The 21,811-nt window shown below is 36.2% G+C and overlaps 1 protein-coding gene and 1 pseudogene across 5 annotated transcripts in view; one reads left to right on the top strand and one right to left on the bottom strand.

Moving 5' to 3' along the window:
- HS3ST5 (heparan sulfate-glucosamine 3-sulfotransferase 5) overlaps nucleotides 1–21,811 on the top strand; it is a 139,511-nt gene that overhangs the window by 94,112 nt on the left and 23,588 nt on the right. The gene's annotated exons all lie outside the window — the stretch shown is intronic.
- On the bottom strand, nucleotides 17,530–18,537 carry LOC107506298 (annotated as a pseudogene).

Genomic DNA, 21,811 nt, shown 5'->3' with positions numbered 1-21,811 from the left:
CCTCTGTTGAAAAGCTCTGAAGAGCTTATGCCATTACTGTCAAGGAAATTTCAGTAACATTCTATTCCATAAATTGGAAATGGGAATTATTATTCCCCTGTTCATGGCTAACACTTAAAAGTAATAACATGATGGATAAGGTAAACGTGGATATTTTATTGGGTATAGAGGAAAGGAAATCCCCAGTAAGGTAAGCAATATTCTTGGCTCCATTGAAAATCCATCAATGAATCATACTATTCACAGAAAACCTGCTATATATGTGGTGCTGTAGTGATTTAAAGAACTATAAATTGTTCCCACCATCCAGATTATTCCATTCTAACCTGAATAACCAAAACAATGCATGAGCAAAAACTCAGAGACAGCCCAGAGCTTGTCACTGTAATGGCAGAGCAAAAATTAAAATACAGGTGTCCTCAGTTAGGTATAAACTATTTGTTTGAGTAACTTATTACTGTCATCAGTCCTAGCACAGAATCACTGTAGAAACAAGACAAAGATGGGTACTGCAGCTGCCCAGCCTGATGATGTCAACTTTGGCCAAAACTGGCAGGTGTTACAGGAATGCTTTTTCCATACTGCTTCTAAGCACAAGTAAATGATCACATAAAAAAGACTTTGATTTGCCCAAATCTTGCTTTAACCAAGTTAACTCTAGAGTAAAACTTAGTTGAAAAATCTATGCCATGCCTACATTCTTATGGGGGCATAAAGATGATAAATGAATAAAAAGGAATGGATGAATGGATGGATGAGAATGTGGTAACTGATATAAACTATAAAGAAAGTTTTTTATTCAGTAGCATAACAAAACAACTTCAGGTTTGCTTGGATAGGGTCAACGAAGCCTTCTTAAAATAGAGAACATTTGGATTGAGATATCGATGAGGAGAAGGCAGCCGCCAGTGAAGAAAGATCATTCTAAGCAGAAGGAAAGAGCAAATGCAAAGGCCCTCAGGTAGGAACAAGCTTGTTTAATTTGAGGGGAAAAAAGAAAGAAGAAAGTTGTGAAATAGTCATCTTGGACAGAGAGAAAATAAATTTATGAAAGAGAGTGATAAGAGTGTCCTGAAATGTCAAGGTTAATTTTGATACACTAGCATGTTTGAGATGAGACTACTTAGCATGACTGTATAAATTTTCCCATGATTAGCTCTGTGGGTGCTGGCGTAGAGTTGGGTTTAACTGTGAGTATTAGTTTGCTATTGTTGCTATAACATACCACAAACTTAGTGGCTTCAAACAATACAAAGTTTTATCTTACATTGCTGGAGGTCAGCATTCAGAAATGGGGCTCAGTGGGCTACACTCAAGATGTCAGCAAGGGTTCGTTCCTCTGGAGACTCTAGGGGAGAATCCATTTCTTTTCCAGCTTCTAAAGTGTATTTCTTGGCTCATTTCTCCCTTCGATCTTCAAAACCAGGAACATTGGTCAAGTCTTTCTGATGCTATCAGCCCTCTGCTTCTTCTTCTTCTGCCTCCCAGGCATACCCAGAGAATGCAGGATGATCCCCAATCTCAAGGTCCGCTAAATAGCAACATTAATTCCATCTGCAGCTTTAATTCTCCTTTTCCATATAACCTAACATGTTTACACTTTAGGGGATTAGGTTGTGAACATCTTTGAGGAGTCATTATTCTAACACTGCATTAGTCAGCTCTGGCTGTCATAACAAAATATAGACTGGGTAGCTTAAACAACAGAAATTTATTTTCTCACAGTCTGGAAGCTGGACGTCCGAGATCAAGGTACCAGTCTGGTTGGTTTCTGATGAGAATTCTATTCCAGGCTTGCAGATGGCTACCTTCTCCCCATGTCCTCTTATAGCAAACAGAGAAAGGAAGGGGGCGGGGGTTGCTCTCTGATGTCTCTACTTATAAGGACACTAATTCTATGGGATCAGGACCCAACCTTTCCTTATGACCTCATTTAACTTTAATTAACTCCTTAAAGGCCCTATCTTCAAATAGAGTCACATTTGGGGTTAGGGCATCAACATAGGAATTTGGAGGTGACACAATCCAGTTCATAGCATACACCATGGTTGGAGTTTTGCCAGGTGAAGTATGATGAAGAGAAGCAAGGGGAATGAGAAATTAGAGTATTTTCAAGGAATGATTATAAAGCTGAACCATAGAATCCTAGCTATAAATAGGGAATGAGGGCATGAAAAGGATGGCTAGAAGGGGCAAACTAGCAATATCCAGAAATAATAGCTCTCAGTGAGGTCAGGAAATATCTGGAGTGAGAAGACCAAAATCAGTAAGCTTGAATAATAGGAAGTAATGGTCACAGAGCAGAAAATTCAAAAATGGGATTTCAGAGATTTAAGGTTATTAGAAATGGCAAGATTTGTGAGTTTTGCAACTGAAGTACCCAAAGAAACTAATACAAAGTCATTTTTTTCTAAAATAGATCAGGTACCTAGTATTGACCCCAAGGGGACAGTAAGATTCCAGATTGCTTATTTTTTTAAAGAATAAGTGTGATTTATCCATCTTGAAAAGTAAACACAGTTTTACATTCTGTCCCTGGCCCCTGGACCTGTCAGGAAAAAGCCCCTCCTCCAGCCTCAGCTAGGCGTGGTAAAGAGAACAGTGCATAGAAAGGGATTTCTATCACCCAGGGAAGCAGAGGTCACAAGACCAATGCAGAATACTGACACTCTGTGGGATGAGGATCGCCATTCTTTTTAGGGACTAGGAAATGGCTTAGAAAATTAGGTGTAACTGCTTCCAATACAGTGTGGCAGAGTTATTTGGGACGACTTCCATTGTACCTATGGAACAGTTTATATCTAATTTGCTAAGGATGCTTCTATCTTGAACTTAAAATTGTTTTGTACTTTATTTTGCAATACAAATATGGGTCATCTCATTGCAGTGTTCATTGAAAGATTTCCCTCTAGCGTACTATGCCTAGAAAATACTGAATTAGTTTTGCTCTGTTGAAACCAGTACAGAATTGACTGAGAAGAGCATAGTTTTCACGTTGTATTATTAAAATATTGTTATTTTCTTTCAGGCCCATACATATAGTACTTGTTTCCCAAAGCAGTACAAAATGACAGCTTACTGAAAACAAGAGTCTAGATCTGTAGTCTCTATACTTTGGGGGTGAATATGAGGTGCATACAAATCTCCTGAATAAGATTAGAGAGTCAATGGAGTGGTACATTATGTGTTCTGAGGTCAGGAATTAATTAAATGTAATTATTGCAACAATATTATTAGAAAATAAGGATTTGCCTTATGCCTTTTGAAGAGAATTTAGAAACAAATGTTCGGTTGTTTTAACTAGTTAGAAACTACTACACTCTACATGTTTCAAATACGCTGATAAATAATAGATACCACTACATTATGCAATAGGCAAATACAAGTTCCAGTTTTTAAAAATTCACCTCATGTTTACGATTCCACAGAAGTATTGTAACTCCCAGGAAGCCTTTGCCCTCCTAATAAGGAGGATCTTTCTAGGCCGAGATGGAGGTTTTGGGGGGATCCTGTTGGGAAAACATTAGACTGCAAATTGCTCACTTTATCAAAAGGGACATCACTCTTCAGCTCATCATCAAATCTTTCCCATAACTATCAGTAATACTGGTAAGTTTTACATGATATTATATGGCTGCCGCAACGATAATGCAGTCTAGGTATCATTGTGTATATCTTTTTCTTTGGCCCGATGAAAGTATAATAAAGGTATTCCTCTGTATCACAATAATATTAAAACTAACATCTATTCGGATAGATATGGGTTTTTATAATTTAATATAGGAATTTCATTTCCCATGAAAAGGATTTTCACAATGACCCTCCAAATGGTTCCTGAGATAACTGAGGTCACAAGATGAGAACGAATGGAAGAAAAAGAGATTTTAAAATTTCTGTGACACTCCTAACAGCCTCACGTGCCTCATCCCATATCATGCCCTGTGTTCATACTCTCATATCGGTCCTTCCTTCTCTCTTTCAACTTTTTAATTTCCGAAACATCTTGTAAATCCCATCTTTTCCACAGGGACTTCTTTGACCTTGAGATCCACACACTGCTCACCTCTGCCTGGGGTTAATGACACTGTTCTCAAGTCAAGTGGTCTCTGTTGATGAGTTTTAACATTTAACAATTTAACATCTATAAGAACAGCTTAACCCACATCTCTACCGAACCTGTCTGGTCCTGCGCACAGAGTTATGCTCAAAAACATGTTTTATTTATTGATTTAATGAATAATTGATATAGGTCTCAACTCCCCACCCCACCTCAGCCAGCACAGCCACAGGCTTGAGATTCATTTACTGATGGCAGTGATGACAGTGACAGGGAAATAAAGCAATGTATAGATGCTAAGCCACACTTATATATTTCAAAAATAATTTTAATTACTTTAGACAGATTAATTTAAAGTAGACTAAGGGCAAAGCAACCCAACTCTCTAATAAGAACTCATCTAACAAAAGGTCATCCAAAAGGGTAAATGTACTATTTATATGTGTGCCTATGTAAATGGCATCACTATGGTGCACCGTTTCTGAGTACCTGCCTTCAAGAAGCTTCGCGTAATTTTGGTTTGAGGAATGACATGGCATGTTGAGAGATATTTTTGCTTACGCTTTCTACAGTTCCTACTAAAATGTAAGCTCCATGAGGGTAAAGACCATGTCTGTATTGATCATTGTTGTAGCCTTAATAACTAACCCAATACCTGCATATAGTAGTCGCTGAATAAAATTAAATTAATGCAGAATTGCTCTTTAATCTACAGTAAACTGGGGGTGAAGAGAAAAGCAGTCAGTACTAAGACTGCAAGGGTAGCAAACACTGCTTTAAGCCAGGGTATTGTCTAAAACTTTGAATGAGCAGCAGCCACGAAGAAGGGATCTACAAGGGTCCAGGGATAGCCAACCACACCAGGAAGCAGGACCCGGCTGAGGAGGGAGGAGCGGGGAGCTGTGCTGCAACCAGACAGTCTGTGTGCAGGAAAACCAAGTCTCAGTGAAGGCTGGCCATATATTTTTGCAAGGAAGTTTGTTCAGTCCCTGGCCCCACTGGCAGGCAGGTAGAGGTGAGCTTCCTCAGTCAAAACTGGCTCCTGAACTGGAATCAGAGTGGATCTATAAGAAGAGCTCCTAGAGGATTTCACTCTGAATAAAGCAAGGGGCCTATAATGGTCAACAATTTTATCTCTTGGTGTGAAATAAGGATTATTTCTATTAGGACAGAAGTAGAAGGATGCTGTACGCATTTTAACAGCTTTATTGGGGTATAATTTACAAACAAAAAACTGCATATATTTTAAGTGCACAATTTGATGTTTTGACATGTATATACCTGTGAAACCATCACCACAATCAAGATAATGAACATATACATCACCCCCCTCAAAAAATGTCCTTATGCTTCTTTGCAATCCCTTTGCACTAGTTAATGATTTATTGCTCCTCAAGTCCAAATGCATCCTTTTTGCCTGCTTTACCTGAGTCGTTTAAATATTTTTTCCTTTACAGCGTTAAGCTTTGTCAGTAGAGGGCGCTGGAGAGATGTCACAGGGGGAAAGAGATTTGCTTTCTGAGTTCTGCAGCGTGCACTGGGCAGGCTCCTGAAGCACATCTGCTTCTCCAGGGCCAGACTCCTACAGTCAGTGCCCAGCACCCAGCAGTGCAGGTAGCCAGAAGCTTCCCGCAATGTTCCCTCAGTCACATAGCTGAATGCCTCCAATGAAACACTTCCCATGAACAGCTCCCCCACCAACACCGAAGAGGATGGATCTTAGTCAAGTTGCACCACCTTTGCAGCACGGCAATATTCTCTGTTATCGAATGAGCCAAAGCTAACTGCAACCTCTCCAACAAGGTCTATATCTAAACCTCGGGTGAAGAGGTTGACAGCAGGGCTTTTTCTCAGATGCTCAATCTCAGCGCTCATGATGATAGCTGTTCCTTATATCTACTATTCCTATAGAGTTCTCTTTATATCTTACTAGCCAATCCCTGGTTACTCCAATCTCCTGGTATAGTTTATAATTCTGTACATTCAACTTTCTCTGTTTGGATTACTATATTGTTTTTCTCTTCTGATTGGACCCAGACTATATACAAAATGACATACACCTTCCTATATATTTACATACCTATATATCTTTATACCTTCCCAACCACCCATTTTTGCTATTTTCCTTCCCCCAGACAAATACTGATCTGATTTCTGTCGCTATAGATTAGAATGCATTTTCTAGAATTTTATATAAATGGAACCCAGATATATTCTCCTATGTTTTATTCTATGAATTTTGCCATTTCAAGTTGTACATTAGGTTTGTGATCCATTTTAAGTTAATATTTGTTTATGGTGCAAGATATGGAACAAGTTCTTTTTTTAAATGTAGATATTCATTTGTTCCTACACCACTTATTGAAAAGATGAACATGTCTCTGCTAAATTACCTTTGTCAAAAGAAGTTGTCCATATATACATGGGCTTATTTCTGAACTTTCTTCTGTTCCATTGATTTCTTTGCCCATCCTTATACCATTGTCACGCTGTATTAATATAGCTTTATAATGTCTTGATATCCAGTAATTTCAGTCTTTCACCTTTATTCTTATTTTATTGTAGATCTTATGAATTTACCAATCCCCCCAAAAAAGTGTACTGGGATTTTGGTTGGGATTATATTAAATTTATAAATTAATTTAAGGAGAATTGGCACCTTGACAATACTGGGTTTTCCAACCCATGAACAAGGTATAGCTCTCCATTTATCATTGGGTCTTCTTTATTTCTCTCAGCAATGTTTTATAATTTGAGGTGTACAGGTCTACATACCTATTGTCAAATTTATTTCTTAAATATTATATATGTTTATGCTTTTGTAATGATATTGAATTTCATACTGATCATTATATATATGGAAATACAATAGATTTTTATATATTGAACTTGTGTTTAACATCACTAAACTCACTTATTCTAGTAGCATTTTTATAGACTCCATCAGTCTTTGTCTTTCTTCATAGATAACCGTGCCATCTGTGAATAAAGACAGCTTTACCTCCACCACTTCAATTTGTCTTTTCTTTTTCTTGTGCTATTGGAATGGCTAGAACTTCCCGAGGGTGATAAATAGAAGTGGCGAGAACAGCCACCCTTATCTTGTTCCTGATTTTCAGGGGAAAGCATTAAATCTTTCATCATTAAGTATGATGTTAGCTGTAAGTGTTTATAGAACTTTACCAAGTTGAGAAAATTCCCTTCAATTCCTCATTTGCTGAGGTTTTCATCAAAAATGAATGTTGGACTTTGTCAAATGCTTTTATAGCATCTATTGAGTGATCATACAGTTTTTCTTTTTAGTCTGTTATCATTGTGAGTTACATCATTTGATTTTCAAATGCTAAACCAATCTTTCATCCTTGAGATAAACCCCAATTGGTAATGATGTATTTTTTTTTATATTTTTCTACTTTTTTAATCAAAAGGCAGGAATTAAAACCCATGGGAGGAAAAAATCAGCTAGAAAAATATGGTGTATCCTCTTAATTTCTTACCAATTTTAGTTAGTAATGTGGGCATTGGGGAAAACTACAAACTATGTTTTCTTCCTATTGTTTCTCAATATAATTTCTAACTTAAGTCTTTTCTCTTTGTAATTTCTGAGGTTTGTTTAATGGAATTATTTTTAATATGCTATCTCATCTGCTGGCCTTCTAATTTTATCACCAGTAACAGAAACTAAGAACTGATAAAATACATAACAACCTTATAGAATTTATATCTTACTTGGTAACTTTCCATTTAAATAGTTTTTCCTTGTTAATTATTGGCTAGGAATAGATGATTATACACTTTCTCAGAATCTTGTTTTTATTTTCAACTTTTACATAGTACCTTACATTTCATAATTACCAAGAACATTGGTTCATGCATAAGCTTCAACGGTATGCAAGTATATAAGCTTCAATGCTAAACTAGCAAGGATTTTTGTCAAAAGTTTCAATTCCATCTTAAATATTCTCCCATACAATTTGGACACCTCTCCTGGGCAGTTATTTTACCTGTAGTTGCCACAAATCAGGACTTTATTTTTATGTATAGCATAAAAGAGGTAGTTGTAGATAATATGTTATAAAGCGCAGCTATATGACCATTATCTGTAGTTTTTACTGTACTGTTATTTATATAAAAATACAAGTAGAATATATTGCGAGTGGGGAAAGGTGACTGTTGTTTTTGTAAGTATTTTTTGTTTACTCAATTCAGGGAACATTTATAGAATGCTAGATCTACACAACATTCTGTCATTAATGATATTTTTTAATTTGTTATCCCTCTGTTAAATGATAGTATTTTACCATTTCATTTAATTGGTCTATTTTATTATTTTTTTTAGCATTTTATTTTACTTGATGATAGGTCTATTTTAACAGCAAGATGGCTATTCTTAGATTAGTATTATGATGGATGATAATGTAATTTATTTCATTCAAGTATGTTTCTAGGAATCTCACTGTCCTCAAAACTTTGTCCTATTTTCTTCTTTTTTTTTTTCTACGAAATTATCTCCTTAGCTTAATTGTAAGCGTAGAGTTTTTACATAGGTAATATAATATCTATTTACCCTAAACACCCCAAAGTCAAAAAAACAGAGTGTTAAGTAAAATTGATTTGTTAAGTTCAGATCGAAAACAACATTACGGCTTACTGGGTAATCAATGCAAATTTTGCTGATGCCATAAAGAGTCAAGTCCATTTGAAAGAACAAGTGAAAGAACGTGTGTGCAACTTATTTTGTGAATCTTCTATGCAGTGTTAATTTGATCCCACTAAGGTAGTTTTGTGATACAAAAAAAGAATAGTTTTTTAAATTATTATAATTGTATAACATGAGATGTGTCCAAATAAGAAAGGAGATGTGTACGTTATTGTATAGAAACATTTGTTAACACAGAAAACTATCTGAACTGTTTATTAACTTAAAACTTGATTGGCTAGTTATTACAGCAAATTTATACAGTGTTCATCCTACAGAAAATAGTAACAGTGACTGAAAGAAAAAGAAGTCTGAACTTTTCACCAAATTTAATCCTTGAAAATTATTTTAAGCTGACATCAATATATCTCCACAGAGGGAAATGTTATTGTGGTTATATTTCCTGATCAAATGAATATAAATATAAAATATAATCAATATTATATTATGTTAGCAAAGATATAATAAATATAAACTTTGATCAGATAAAATAGTAAAACTATGCTGCCCTTTGCATAAAACAAAACACATGGACTAATTAGTAATCCCTCAAGAAGGCTGAAAGTCTTACCCTCACAATACCAAACCATACCATGTGGTAACCTAAAGTTAAAATGTGCTTTAATTAAAGTTTGACTAAAATTTCTTTGGCTTGGAATTTCAGAGGATTTTTGAGGGACCGGGTGGCTTTTTCAACTCTCCTAAAGCTGTCCATAGACATCTGAGCCGTTGCCTTCTTTTTCCTATGTATTTTCCCTGTACTAAGCAAAAGTTTTCATTCACAATTATTCTGTTGACAGTAAAATTATCTCAACATAATGTAGCTTCTGTTGACAACTCTGAGAGTAGTTCATGCTTCACTGGGAAGCTGTAAAAATAAAATCACCAGGTCATTAGCACAAACTCTTTTTTCTCTTTCGATGGCTCTTTGAAATTGCTCTTAGGAATTGCCAAGATGAGTGGTATCCCAGAGCACAAGAACTTGCTCCAAAACCTATCAAAGTTTTAAGTAAATGGATAAAGCGTGGCAAAGACTTGAAGTTTTAAATAAGCCTGATTCAAGGAGGATGATATTCAGAGTCACAAAAATGTGTGTTGTGACATATCCTTCATCCTTGGGCAACTTAGACCAAAATATATATTTTTTTTTTTTGCATTTGGTCTCACGTCTTAGTTCTTCTAAACTTTCTAAGGAAGGTTAAAGAAGTCAGGTTGGCTTTTAGGGAAGCTACATTAATTTTTCAAGATTAGTGTCTGCATATTTTATGACAAACAGATGAACAAAGTCAAGTGAAGCATCAGAATAAAATCAGCTGTCCAAGTGGCACCAAGACTGGCTATTGAGATGAGGTTAAATGAAGGAATCGACAGGGTTTAAGAGAACCTGGGAGACTGGGACCAGCCCTCTAAAAGCTCAAAACTGAACCAACGTGGAGAAAATGTGGTTATAGGGAACCTGGACTTGAGGTACCAAGCACCCCTAATTTAAACACTTACTGATGATCAGAAAAGGTGAGTTGTTTTGTATTTCTTGTGACATAACTTTAACCAATAATTAGTCAACAGAGGTGAAAGGGAAGGAGTGTCTGTTTGTCTGGAAATCTGAACACACATTGTTCCCTAGCTGTTAGTATTTTTTCCAAATACAGCACATGGACTAAGTATCAAAGGAATAGAGCTCAATTCCAAGCTCTGTCACTTATTTGTCTTGAGATTTTAATAACTTATAAAAATTTCTGTGCTTCTCCTTGAATCAGGATTGTTTAAAATATCAAAAGGGATATAAATAGAGGAGTACTTTGCAAATTAGAGCACTAAATAAGATGTTGAGGATATAGTCAAAACAATAAGTAAGGAGTTTCTGACCGTTTTCTGAAGTCAGCTAGTACTGTGGAGCTGTGGTTCTCAAACATGAGCCATATACAGTCATTTCCATGAGCTCTTCCATATCTTTCTACCACCTATGCTGTTGTTTACTTAGTGCTTTTTCCATAAATCAACTTACTTTTTTCTTTTGTGCCTACTTATCTCATCCTAAAAAGTAATATTCACAAATCAGAGGTTGGTGTGCCTCTTATATTATTACAATCCATGTAAAATTAAACTCTGACCTTTTAAAATTATTTTAAGTTCTCTACATCATGTTTTAGTAAACATTTCTAAAAAAGACCTTAAAATTCAATCAAGCAGTTGATACTGAACAAAGTAAAACATGGAAGACATCGAAGGTTTTGGTAATTGTTATTTGACCCTTTTTCAGATGTAATCACTCTCCTAAAAAAGACAGTATTGATTTTTAAGTTAAGATGAATGGGAATTTTATTTTGAAATGTTCTTGCAATAACTAAAGTCATCTGGAAGTGTGGAGTACCAAGGAAAATTTTTATTTGGGGTTTTAAAAACCTTCACTGGTCGAGCAACTTTCATTTTCATTCAGCACAAGAAGGGCACACTGGCACAGTCTGCAGTTCAGAAAGGCGGGCTTTTCTGAACGGTGCGTTTACAATGCCAAGTTTTAGACTTCTTACATAGTCTTAGCTATAGCTCAACATGCTGGCATTACGATGTAATTTTAATGATAGAGTTTGAAATTAGGTTATACTATGGGACAGCATTCAATACAATAAACTGAGCATTCTAAAGGGGGACACAAAAACCATGTAAACCCTTCATGCTAGAGTGCCTAACTCTTGCTTCCCAGAGTATATTACTGCCATTAAGGTCTATTTTTACCTTTCAAGTTAACTGGGTCTGCACCGTCCTCCACCGCTGCAAGATGCTTCCTAGGCACATGAGGCACACGGGACACATCATGGTCATGTCCCGAACATCTGGAACACCAGTCCTTGTGCTCCGGGGGGCTGGGTGGGGTGGGTAGGGAGACACACACAGCAGGCTCCTTCAGATCTACGGACCAGTTCCCATTTCAGGGCAGAAGGTAGAAGTTCCAGAACTGGCTCGTGTTCTGGGAATACCATAGTTCTGAAAGAGAATGGACGACGTACAACTACTTTTGAGCTAGAATTTCAAAAACATATACCAGAGTGGTTAGACAGAAGAGGAAATACTGCAGTAAATACACAGTCTTCTTTACTGAAGATATTTTTGGAGCCTTTGATATACCCACAGGCACTGTAAATCACCAAGATGAGGACTCCATATGCATCATTCTTCAAACCGATTTTAACACTCAGTCCTATTTTAGGGAGTATCTGAGGAGACCGGTGTCCTAGGGCCGCACTGCTCTAAAAAGATATTATTGCTACTTGGGAAAATAGAAATATAATGCAATATAATATAGGAGGTTACTTTTTCATATTTTTGTGCTTTGGAATTGCCCTAGATAAATATGTTGCAAGCCTTTGTGAGCTTCTGCTTATTCAGCTTAATAACCTCTTTGTGTCTTGTGAATAATGTAAGCATTTGATTCATTATTTAGAAATCTTGAGTAGCTGCAATAATGAAGTAGATATTACGTTTAGTCAAGACTGCTAATACTGGAGAGGTTGCCAGTCTCAGATGGCATCAGACCTAACGAATATTTATGTTAGCTTAAAAGAAAGAAAAGGAAAAGGATTCACTTTTAAAAGTTAGAGAAAACACTTTTCCAATTGCTAGTGACCCTGGATGTGACTTTTAGTTTATAGAAAGGCACAGATTAATTGTTTTCAATCCAAATGCTATGAGTCTTAATTAGCAATTTAATTTTAAACAAATCTTATTCTCCTTCTTGTCTGTGAGATCCTACCTACAAAATGATAAGGCAGCTATTTGTGAAGACTGTCTGACATAGAGTCAACTTTAGAAGCCATATGCTATATATGTTTTAGAACAAAATATTTCTTCCCATTGACTCTTGACCCCCTTAGAACAACTGTCATCTCCTTCAAATGCTTTCACTAAGTAAAAAGTCAATTGGCTGTAAGTGGTGATGAAGAAAATGTCATGTGATTAATGCTTCAGTTTAGGCTGTTGTGATTAGTCACAGGAAAAAACATTAAACTTCCTCCCCAAGAAACATGGTACGTTAAAGGCAAATGGCCTGCCTGAAGCCCAATAGGAAGACATAGTTGGGCAGTGTTAAAAGCTGCCTATTGATTTGTGCCCTGACTGAGAGCCATGCGCTGATGTAAATGAAAATGTGTCAAGAGTTGATATTGATTTTTTTTAAATCAGGCCATCTCTGGGGAAATACTGCTAGCCATACTACTGCTCTTGTCTATGAGTGAAATAAGGTTCCTTTCCACAAGACTACACATGTCCAGACATCAAATTTTCCTCTTTAACTGAGGTATGGTAGGATGCTAGTTCACCGTCTGCAATCTCTGCTTGGAGAAAATGGCCCAGAGTTTCTATATCCAGGAATAAAATGTAAAGAATATAAAGTTTGCTTAAGATGAATGTGTATGTGAGAAAATGTGTAGATCCATACACACCCACCAGCCCATTTACATATGGCTCCCAACACACGAATGCGCTTAAGCTAGGAATTTTTACCCCATGTGTCCCAAATAAATAATTTGAAAAGGATATTTTTATTTTTGGAAAATTCTGATCAAAGGTAGCCATACTATAGGATAGAAAGTGAAATATATTAGAATATAAACCGTGAAGTTGGGTCCTCTTCAACCTGTGGGAAAACTAGCCACATTTTTCCTTCTTAGGAATAATGTCCTGAGCTGTGCTTTATTCATAGACTGCAATGCTTATAAGTATTGACAAACAATATAAGAAAGGCCAAGAGTCATAATAATCATACAGCTTTGAATCGAATCTTTGGGGTTTTCAGCTGCCTAGGTAAGGCTGGCCTTCATAATTCAGCTGGGAGAAGGCATGGACTCTAATATTGAGCAATTAGAATGACAAATAATAGGGAAGAAGAGAGAGGTCATCGCCTGCCAATATATGTGGATTATGTGGGATCAACTATTGAGAATACCCTAATAAACTGATTATTGGGCAAAGGTCGTTCATGACCTTTCATAAACTATCCATGGTATAGTTTGTGCTTTATATTTAGAGAGCTAAATCCACTTAGTTTGCTTCATTCGCCTTAGGCACAGACACATGATAAAAACTCAACATTGCAAATCGATTAATTTTTGTTGATTACTCAATAACCTTTGAGATATTCTGGATTTTCCGACCTATAGACTTTGCACTCAAGATTAAAGGAAAAACAATGATCTGAAATAGACCTCAAGGAAATGGGAATTATGATGACATAATTCTATATTGCATGTCCTACATTAAAACTGAGGAATAGGTAGCAAAAGCTTTCAGAAGACAGTTCGTTACTTTGGTAGTAACAAATGAAGTAACAAATAATCTAAGTAGATGGAACTTTTTAATTTAAGATTGCTGTCTTAAAACAGTTGCAATTAAGCTATAGTCTTTAAAAAAGGTAGAGATGACTAGAACTGTAGTTTGATAACAAACAGAGGCTTATACCTGATCCTTCAGTTTCCTTGAGGAACCTACAAGAGCAGCCTTTCATGCACCTGGGAAAGCCAGTGCAGACGCCGAGATCTTTGCCTATGATGGTTCTAGACCTGCTGTTGACTGTGCTTCCTCCTGCCATAACCTGTATTATTGTCTTGTATTGTTATCTAACTTTGAAGTTAAGTATCTTCAACGAAATAGTAAGTTTAGTAAAGACAGAAACCACGCATTATTATATGGTTCATTGTGCTGCCAGCAATGCATGATTTTATAACTGCTCAAAAAAAAAAAAATCTATAAACCTATATACATACACATACATACCACACATGTGTATATATATTTATTTATTTAAATATATATTTAAATGCAAGATGAGCTAGCCATCTTTATGACATTAAATTACTTAACCACTTTTTATGCTGAAATAAAAAATATATATGCATACCAATGGCCTTATACAGTTACTTATTCTAGGATAAGCTCAAAATAGCTCAAAAAATATTATTCAGGATAAAAAACACTTTACCTTTCTCCTAGTGCTTTATATAGCTGCTTGATATATGCATTCATTAAGTAATTTCTAGTTGCCTTTCTTTCACGCTCAGGCATATAAATATCACTTTCAAGTATAAATATAAATATAAATATAAATAAATACACATATACACACACCTGAGACAATGAGATAAAATTATTTGAGAGTGGCCATAAAGCCTGGAAACATAGATAATATTAATTTATCATCTATATGCAATATAATATCAATAAATTATTCATTATATGTTTGCCTACATTTCCAGAGCTAGTGGCTACCCAGTATTTTCAAATATATTGTGTAAGAAAGTAATTGATCTTCTGATTTTGGCTTCAGTTACCAAACTGAAGGTTTTTGTTTGGTCGTTTTTAAGTTTTAAGTTTCAAGGAAAAAATTTTAGCAAAAGAATTGTCACAGCCCAAACCTTCCAGGTTAAGCAAAAGACCATAATAACTTTATTATGATAGCTTGAATATTTTAGTATGATCTTTGCTTGCTTAGTCAAAGTGCAAGTTAGAAAATATATTAATATTAATTCCCATCCTTCCCTTTCAAAGGTTGTCTTTGCTTTTTCGTGTCCTAGTAAAAGGAGTAGACAAGTAAATGTCTGTACACAAGTTATGCATTTGTCTTTTATAGGAAAAAAATACAAAATACACACATATATGAAAACATAAAAATAAGAATGAATTATTTGCCAGGTCACAAAATTTTGTCACTGCTCTTTCTTTGTTGTTCATTGAAGATAGAGTTCATTAAAACTTATATTTAAAATTTTAATGGGGAATTAAAAGTATGAGACGAGAAACAGAAATGACTGAGAATGTACACTATACTCTGATAAAAAGAAAAAGAATAAGGAAGGAAAGCTGGGGAAAACTGGCTTTCCTTTCTCACCAAATACACCTCTATGTGGAATTTTCAAATAGTCATGCTACAACATTTAACAAAAATAGAAGCAAATAATATGTAATGTAGTGTTCCTAATGTGAACATATCTGAAAGTCTGTGGAAACAAACATGAATCAATATACTGTATAAAAAGATGCTAAACGTCCAATATTTTCTTTCCTAGTACTAATGCTTTTTGTCATAAATATGATTTAATATTACTAAAAAGAGTTTTAAAATGATTTTTTTTCATTTTACATGCCTTAGAACAATAAATCAAATATATCCTAAGAGTAAAAGTTACTTTTCCTCTTCAGCTCATCTACACAAGACCAAGGCTTTCATAGATTCCTTTACAGGTAATATATTAGTATTTATAATTTTAAATTTTTATTCTGTATATTCTGTTGAATGAGTTAAACAACATAATATCCCATATATATGTATATATATATGTATCTATAGCTATTTATGTCATATCAATAAATAAATATCTATTGATATGATACAATAGTTCAGATGGTAAAATTTTAATATTTTGGTTTTATATCGCTCGGGAAGAAAAAGTAATCAGGAAAATAAATGAGGTTTTTTTTTTTCCTCCTTTTATTACACCAAAGAAATTGAGTTTGTGAAACACATTATGCCTTTCTCGATCAGGTGCATATTTACATTTGCTAAGTTATTTACATAAATATGTTTTGAACTCTAGCAAACCTTAAAATAATAGTTTCATTTTCCAGCTTTAAACAACATGCAATTGTTAATGTTACAATGGAATATACTTTAAATTACAGAGTACTTTTATTCATTATTCTATTAACCTATGCTGCATAGTCAGGTCTCCCAACAATTGTAGAATATTAGGGAGCCCCCTAGTGGCACCTGTATTCCTAGTAAATTTCCAAACTGAAGAATAAAGTTCTTTCCTTTACTAATTACTTGGACCACTTTGAGTACCTTAAACACATTTTGCTGACTTCTTTTCCAGTTTTTAAACCCAAGTGGACTTCCTTTCATGTCTCACATGTTGTGTAAGTTTCTGGCATCAACAAATATAATCGTAATAAATATCGCCTCTAGTAATTCAAATGCCTAATTGCTAAAATCTTTTTCTTTCATTTGTTCTCATTTTGTGAGCTTCTCAGTTGTCTCAGAAACAATTTGGAGGGTCACTGTGAAAAATATTTTCATGGGAAATGAAATTTCTATATTAAAGCATAAAAACTCACATCTACCCAAATAGATGTGTTTTAATAATGTTGCGGTACAGAGGCATACCTTTATTATACTTTCGCCTGGCCAAAGAAGAAGATATACACAATGATATCTAGACTGAATTATCACTGAGGCAGCCATACAACATAGTTTAAAACTTAGTAGCATTACTGTTAGTTATGGGGAAGATTTGATGGTGGGCTGAAGAGCGATGCCCTGCCCCTTCCCCCCGGCCCCCTGGATAGAGTGAGCAATTTGCGGTAGATCTAATGCTTGTCCAACAGGATCCATTTAAAGCCCCTATCTATCCTGGCCTAGAACAATCTTCCTTAATAGGAGAGTGAAGGCTCCCCGAGGGTTATAATACTTCCTTACGATATTAAAGGGTGAAATGAACTCAGTCTAAGAAATGGTGGAGGAAAGCATTCATTACAGTGAGAACAACTTCAACAGAAACATAAAGATGAAAATAGTGTGAATTTGTTCTGGAAACTACACTATAAACTATCGGTATCATTGAAACTCAGGGTCAGAGTTTGGAGCATAGGTGATCGACCTAGAAATGTGCCAGGCCGGCCACACCAGGGAGGGCTTTAGCGGGGCTACACTTATAGATTTATCCTGAACAGCAATAGAAAAGGTTGTGAGATAGTCAAATTTGTGTTTTAGAAAATAAGTCTGGGAACAGCATAGAGGATAAATTTTTTTTTCCATTTCAACAGTTTTAATGAAGCTGCATACAAGATTACTTTATTCCTACATCTCTTCTATTGTTTCTTCCTTGTATTTACTCTTTTCCTTTCCTCCTTGGCGAGATTTGGCTTTACATTCAAGGATCTTTTTATGTCTTTATCCAGCCTTAATCTAGTGATATCCACCTTGCTGGGGTGAATGCCCACATGAACAGTTGTGCCATTAGCCTTCTCCCACTGCACTCGTTCAGTGGACCTGACATACTTCTTCCCATAAACCTGGACTACTTCGCCAATTTGCTGCCCTTAGTAGTGTCCTCATACAACCCTGAACTTCGTCATCCTTTCAGGTGGGCATGGATCGAACACTGTACTTTTCTCTCAGCTCTTTGGGGAAAAGGAGAAGATATAATCTTCCTGAGAATGTAGGAAGGTGCATTGAAATACCTTTTAAGGTTCTTGCTCTGGTCAGAAGTTATAACGGCATTAAATTTCATCTTGTCCACTGGTGCTTTAGTGATGGAAGCTGAGGATAAATTTGCTGGGGGAATAAGATCCAAGTGAGTGTTTGGTCCAGGCAGGAAATGAAGAGAACTGGCAGACAAGTTGTAAATGTGCCTCCATATTAAAGTGAGCTCATTTCTGGGCCACCGAATGACACCCGTGGAATTAACAGGGCCCTGCCATCTCTCTGCCTCAGCTCAGCATGCCATCAGTTTTGTGTTTGGCTATTGACCCTCTGCCCTTGGCAACACTACCTCGTTCTCTTTGAGAGTGAGCTCACATGAGCATCTCATAGCCTTCAGCCCTGAAGAAAGACACGGATTAAGATTAGTCTAAATTTCACTACTATGAAGGGAATAATCATGGAAAAGAAGAACCAGGCAGGAAGTAGGATCACAGGGTGTACAAAATGGTTAGATGTTGAGAATAAGGGACAGAGGGAAGCTCAGAATGACTCCAATGCCTCTAGCCTGGTGACTGGGAAAATGAAAGCTCTAGACACTAGTTTATAGAGCCAATAAGAGATAAAGAACAAAAGTGAACCGTACTTGTTTTCTAGGCTATGTACCAAATTCCCATAACCTTAGCAGCATAAAATAACACGCATTTATTATCTCATCATTATCTTTGAATCAGGAGCCTAGCTTAGCTGGATTCTGTGCCTCAGGGTCTCTCCCAAGATTGCAGTCAAGGTGTCAGCCAGAACTTGGTTCTCATCAGGAGGCTAGGCTAGAAAGGGCACACTCCCTCGCTCATGTGGTTATTGCCAGCATTCACCTTGCAGCTGAGCATTTATGGCAGCTTCTTTCTTCAAAGCCAGCAACAGAGACTCTAGAGCAAGCCTGCTGGGATGACAGTGTCATATATAGAGTAACAAAATCAGAAAAGCGATATCCCCTTACCTTTTCTATATTCTAGTGGCTAGAAGCAAGTCATAGGACCCACACATACTAGAGGGGAGGGGATTACACGAAGGCATGAACATCAGGGCCCAGACGTATGGCAGCCACCTAAGTATTCATCATGTGAGCCTTTTTTTATAAAATTTTAAAGTGTGAAACTTCTGGCTGTCTTTACTTCTAACTGTCAATTCAGGGAAATTCCACTATACTATAATTTGACCATCATCACACTAGTTTACGATTATTGGAATAAGAATGTATGTCCTGAAAATATCTATGAGGGGTGGGGGGAAATAAAAAGAATAACTTCATTCTTTCTGATATTTAACATCTATTCAGGAAAGGTTACGTGGTACATTGTGTAATAAAAATTTGTTCTTCAGAGCCTCAGGCCTCTGAGAAATCTCAGTTCATGGTTTAGAAACTAAAAATGAGAAAAATCCAAGTATACTTTATACTAAATGACATCAAAACAACATTGAATTATTGCTGGTTGCTTTCCTGTCTATTTGACGTTTGACTTGACACGAATATTTACTGAAATATTGAAAACGATTTTAAATCTTTTCCTTGGACACCTTTTTGACCTATTTCAAAGAAACCAAGATTTTTTTGAAAACTAGAGACAATGCCAAATGTCATATGTTATATCCACCCTTCTTCCAAATCATAATGACCTTTTCTTCAAAAAAGCCTGCACTACTCACCCCTTTTTCTCCATTTACACAATCTCTCTACCCCCGGGCAAGCTGTTGCTGCCTCATGTCTGGATAAATTAGCATCATTCCTCTGCCTAGTATTCTTACTCTAATATTTCCTCCCCTCTCTTTCGGTGCTCTTAAAATTGAAGTTTTTTTTTTTTTTTCTATATTTACAGCTTTCAATCATTTGTGCTTCTGCTCTGTCTTACTCTACCATCTATACACACCCATGTCTGGCTTATTAGAAAGCCTATCATCTAAAATACCTTCCATTCGGTCTTCTATTCTTTAGTACAAATCATCTTTTCCCCCTCCAAATAGTCCTTTCCCAGCCACTACACAAGACAATCTTGTTTCTGTTTCCTTATCTCTGTTCATATTTTACCCTCAACTTGGATTGTTCATGCCCTGTCATTATGCATGCCCTAAATCACACTGAAGAGACACTGCAGAATAGAGAGCCCAGATAAAAAGTGAGGAGAAGCCAGATAGCTATATATCAGAAAAAGAAAAAACAATATGTACCCATAACAGAACTCAAAAGATAGGGGACACAGAAGAGCCAGAAGTTTGGAAGAAGGTGGACAAAATGAGCAGTGATATCACATCCTAGAAGTCAAAACCAATCCCCAGTGTCGGTTAGGCCAGACAAATGTAAATATCAAAGGTCAAGACAAGCAGAGAGGGGCAGACAGAAAGCATCCAAAAAACAAATTCCCAGAGGGCAAAAGAGGCACCAGGTTATGTAGGTTGATTTTCCCAAGCGCTATAGGGATGGACAAGAAAAGAAGGTAAGCAAGTACATATTCTCCAGGAACAGCTCGAGACCCAGGTTCTCCCATGACTCAGTGTACTTCCTATCCAGTGTGGGGGCTAAAAAAAATTAAGACTTTTTTCTTTCCACCATCTAAGTTATTTTAAACAGGCTAATAATCAAATTAACAGAGATAGATTAACAAGAGAAAATCAAAATTTTAATACATGTGAATAGGGAATTCACATAAGCATGAAAATTGGGTCTATAAAATTTTGGACAAAAGAGAAAAGGAGGGAAATGGGGTCTTAGAAGTGAAAATGCGTGCTTTACAGGTAGTCGAGGAAGAGCAGAACATACACGGCAGGCATATCCTTGCTAAGCAACTCAAAAACAATGGGACACGGGAGATATCTAGCTAACATACCCATGCCTGTTAAATAAGACCCTCTTATTTACCATACTTAATTCAATTAGGTCAAGGCAACATCCTAAGATTACCTTTGTGAAATAGGCCTTTCCATATGAATCTCTAAAACAGGAAACGAGGGAGAGAAGGGGGTCATATGTTCTTTCTGAGTCTCGTTTCTTAATAAACAGCTTAAAGTCAATATCCCCAAAAGGCAACTTCAGGATGGCAAAACTTTAGTTCCCTTCACCAGGTAGCTAGGTGCGTGTGGAGGATCATGGAAAGCCAGTCAGTCCTCGGTTCAAATTCCTCTCTCATCACTTGATAGCTATGTGACCTTCTTGGGCTAGTTATTGAACTTCTCCAAGTTCACTTATCTGTAAAAGTGGATAATCATACCAGTTTCATGGTGCTATAAAGATTAAATATGACTACATATATATTAAGTGCCTGACATCTAGCAAGTATATACACATTTATTGATTTTGATCACTTTATTATTATTTTCATTTTTATATCTGCCAAAACCGGAATGGCTACCAAATTGTATGTAAGATCTACATGACCTTCTCTAAGCTCTTGTGATTTGTAGAGTCTACTTCATACATTTACCACTTCTCACAGAATGTTCTGTGGGTTTGCAAAGTTTCAGGATATTTAAACTAATTTCCCCTGTGATATTATGAACTCCTCAAGGAGAGGCTTCCTACTGCTAAGTTCATCATAAAGATTTAGCCAGCACTTGCTATTAGAATGCATTTCAAGGCCCTATGTCATTCATTCATTCATTTGACAAGTACTTACTGAGCACATATGTATGCTGCTCTGTGCATATAACAACAAAGAAGAGAAGCTTGGCTTCCTGGAGGTAGGCATAGGTTACTCCACTAAATTAACAGCATTGTGAATCTTATAAGTGGAAGGACCTAAGAGATTACCTAGCTCTCAAATTTTAAAATTAGCTCTCTAATTTTACAAAGGTGTGATTGAAGATCAAAGAGATG

This window comes from Rousettus aegyptiacus, unplaced genomic scaffold, assembly GCF_014176215.1.
Source record: "Rousettus aegyptiacus isolate mRouAeg1 unplaced genomic scaffold, mRouAeg1.p scaffold_m13_p_1, whole genome shotgun sequence".
Taxonomy (NCBI): domain Eukaryota; kingdom Metazoa; phylum Chordata; class Mammalia; order Chiroptera; family Pteropodidae; genus Rousettus; species Rousettus aegyptiacus.
This window is presented reverse-complemented; position numbering and strand designations above follow the sequence as displayed.